Raw genomic sequence first — 4,260 nt, 5'->3', positions numbered from 1 at the left:
TAATCTGTCATAGAAGTGTTATAAACTGTCCTAGAACAGTTCTACCTAGAACAGTTCTACCCTAGAACTGTTCTAAGTAGAACTGTCAGAATCAGTTCTAGGTAGAACTGACTAAATCAGTTCTAGGTAGAACTGTCAGGATCAGTTCTAGGGTAGAACTGTCTAAAACTGTTCTAGTTAGAACTGTTCAAATCAGTTCTAATCGTAGAACTGTCAGCAGAACTGACCAAATCAGTCAGGACTGTATAACAGTTCTAAATGACGTCACTGCAGTAAGGGTATCTTAGAATTTAGAAAAAAAATCAGTTCCAATTACTTTACTGTATAATAGAAGATTTTCTATATTTTGACTGATCAAACGTTACATGTAACCTTACAAATATCGAAGCGGATAGAAAGGTTATCCAACTCATCGGAGAAATATTTTTATATGATTGCATATAAACATCATGGTTTACCTTACTGCGTTCCCCGTTTTTAACAGTCTCTTCCTAAATATAACTCTGCATTTAATTCATGGACCTTTAATCGTAGTTTACCTTGTTTGCCTTGGATTTACATTCATGATTTAAGATTCTTTTTTGACAAATGTTCAAACGAAAATTGTACAGTGGAATTATGGGAAAACGTGTTGTATAAGTATGCACCATCTTGTCAATTTAGACAGACTTATCCATAACGATTATAAATGATATCTTGGAGTCTGGGACGTCAGAAAAATATACTAGATCTGAACATGAATGAAACATTTGCCCCTGGACGAAAATAGGCTACACACAAAATCAATCATTCTTCTTTGCCTTCTTCAAAATATATTAACAGTATACTATTCCAAGAAGAAAACTTCTCATACATGTACTTTTCATTTTAAAGTATATGAATCAGTCATGCAGGAACATACATGTATATACTGTTCCCAGAGTCATGTGAGTGTTGGATGATGCTGTTAAATAGTTTTGTTTAAAACAAAAAACAATCACGAACCACTGACTTTAGTGATGGTTCATTATTATGGATACAGCATGTACAGAGAGGAAATAATAGCACTCTAAACTGATGTGGACAAACTTTTGTAGTCATGGTTGTCATTGTGTTAAAAAGTTGGTGTCATCTTCATCATACGATCCGTCCTGACATAGAAATATTAATGGTTTACAATGAGGCCATATATATTTACATGATAAAGTGTAAACATGTTCAGTTTTGGTTGATGCGGTCAAATACTTTTGTTAAAACGACTCAGTCTGATATATCGAAAGTACTAAAATTTGTTTACGATTCAATATTTTGAATAAAAAGAGGACATGCTGGTACTCTAAATTGATGTGGAATTTTTTTTGTAGTCATTTGAATTATACAATCCATCGTGATATGTAACTATAAGTGATTTACTATGCGGCTATATATATATATTAATATGACATTAGCAGGGTTTAAGAACATTTGTTGTTCGACCTGTTAGTCAAATGCGTTTTGTTAAAATATACATTTTCACTTTTTTGGTCTTTTGGAAAATGTTGTTTGTGCTGTATTTAGACCCCTTTAACAAGAAATTTGTTTTGCATGTACACGTATAAAAATTGCGGTTTTTATCCAACGCAATCATAGGTTTGAACGTTGTTTTCAATTTAGACTTGTATATATTAAGATTTACATAATAAAGTGCAAATATGGTCAGTTTTGGTTGATGCTGTCACATATGGTCAGTTTTGGTTGATGCTGTCAAATATGGTCAGTTTTGGTTGATGCGGACAAATAATTTTGTTATATGAGTCAGTCTGAGATATCAAAATTACTGAAATTAGTTTCAATTCAAAATTTTGAATAAAAAGAGGACATGCTGGCACTATAAACTGATGCGAACATAATTTTATAGTCAGTGTTTTCCAATATTGCTGTCATTTGTATTATACAATCCATCCTGATATAAAAATATAGGTGATTTACTTTGCGGCTATTAAGATTTACATAATAAAGTACAAATATGGTCAGTTTTGGTTGATGCGGACAAATAATTTTGTTATACCAGTCAGTCTGAGGTATGAAAACTACTGATATTTGTTTATGATGCAATATTTTGAATAAAAAGAGGACATGCTGGCACTCTAAATTTATGCAAACAAAATTTGGTAGTCATTGTGTTCCAATAGTGCTATCATTTGTATTATACAATCCAACCTTTCATAAAAATATCACATAAAAAAGAGCAAATATGGTCAGTTTTGGTTGATGCGGTTAAATATGGTCAGTTTTGGTTGATGCTGTCAAATATGGTCAGTTTTGGTTGATGCGGACAAATTATTTTGTTACACGAGTCAGTCTGAGGTATGAAAACTACTGGTATTTGTTTCCGATGCAATATTTTGAATAAAAAGAGGAAATGCTGGCACTCTCAATTGATGCGAAAAAAAATTTGTGGTCATTGATTTCCAATATTGCGGTTATTTGTATACTACAGTCCCTCTTGACCTAAAATTCTAACTGAATTACTGTGCAGCTATATAGATTTACATAAAAAAAAAAAAAATATGGTCAGTTTTGGTTGATGCGGACAAATAATTTTGTTACACGAGTCAGTCTGAGGTATGAAAACTACTGATATTTGTTTCTATGCAATATTTTGAATAAAAAGAGGAAATGCTGGCACTCTCAATTGATGCGAAAAAAAAATTGTGGTCATTGATTTCCAATATTGTTGTTATTTGTATACTACAGTCCCTCTTGACATAAAATTATAACTGAATTACTGTGCAGCTACATAGATTTACATAAAAAAAGCAAATATGGTCAGTTTTGGTTGATGCGGTCAAAAGATTGTATTACACGAGTCAGTCTGAGGTATGAAAACTGCTGATATTTGTTTACGATTCAATATTTTGAATAAAAAGAGGACATGCTGGCACTATAAATTTATGCAAACAAAATTTTGTGGTCATTGTTTTCCAATATTGCTGTAACTTGTATATTACAGTCCCTCTTTACCTAAAATTATAACTGAATTACTGTGCAGCTATATAGATTTGCAGACAAAAAGAGCAAATAATGTCAGTTTAGGTTGATGCGGTCAAAAGATTTTTGTTAAACGGGTCCGTCCAAGGTATGAAAACTACTCGTAAACAGATATCATATTTGTTTACGATTCAATATTTTGAATAAAAAGAGGACATGCTGGTACTATAAATTGATGCAAACAAAACTTGAAGTCATTGTTTTCCAATATAATTGCTGTCATTTGTACAATCCATCCTTGCCTAAAAATATAACTGTATTTCTGCAGTGTGCGGCTACATGTATATAGATTTACATGATGAAGAGCAAATATGGTCAGTTTAAGTTTAATTTAAAAACATATTTATTTATAATAGTGAATTGGGAAACAAGTTATTACATTTGGTTAATGAGGTCAAATAATTTTGTTATACGAGTCATCTTGACTCCCGAAATGACAAATGTAAAACAATTCAAATGATAAAACTAACGGCCTAATCTATGAACAAAAAATGAATGAAAAACAAATAATTTATGTAACACATCAACAAAAAAAATAACTGAATTACAGGCTCCTGACTTGGAACAGGCACTTTCATGCAGAATATGGCGGGGTTAAACATGTTGTCTTGATTAAAAATCTGAATAAGACCGGCAAAATAGCAAAACTCTATATAAATCGCTATTTTGCCGAAGCCTTATATTTAAGACAAAGAGTTCTTAAAACTTATAAATCAATTATGGCCGTAGAATTTATAAATCAATTCTAGCCGTAGAATTTATAAATCAATTCTAGTCGTAGAATTTATAATTTGATCAATTCTAACCGTAGAACTGTTCTAGTCGTAGAACTGTTCTAGAAGTAGAACTGACCAAAGATTTTGTCAGTTCTAGGTAGAACTGTCTAAAACTGTTCTAGGGTAGAACTGTCAGGATCAGTTCTAGGTAGAACTGTCCAAATCAGTTCTAGGTAGAACTGACCAAATCAGTTCTAGGTTAGAACTGTTCTAGCTAGAACTGTCTAAAAGGTGTCAGGCTGACAGTTCTACATACTGTCCTAGAACAGTTCTCCTGACAGATTCTGACAGATTTAATGAGAGGTTAGAAGTGATCTCCACTGTACCTTGAATAAATCGGGAGAATTGCACTTACTTGACAATAAGTACACAAATTGTTGTCTGTCATCATGTCTTCTCTTGTAACTTCTCCAATAGTAGGATAGTTTGGAATGCATTTCACAAAACTTGCACTTTTTGTAGAATCTGATGAACT

This window comes from Mytilus californianus, unplaced genomic scaffold (assembly GCF_021869535.1).
Source record: "Mytilus californianus isolate M0D057914Y unplaced genomic scaffold, xbMytCali1.0.p SCAF_14, whole genome shotgun sequence".
Classification (NCBI taxonomy): Eukaryota; Metazoa; Mollusca; class Bivalvia; order Mytilida; family Mytilidae; genus Mytilus; species Mytilus californianus.
This window is presented reverse-complemented; position numbering follows the sequence as displayed.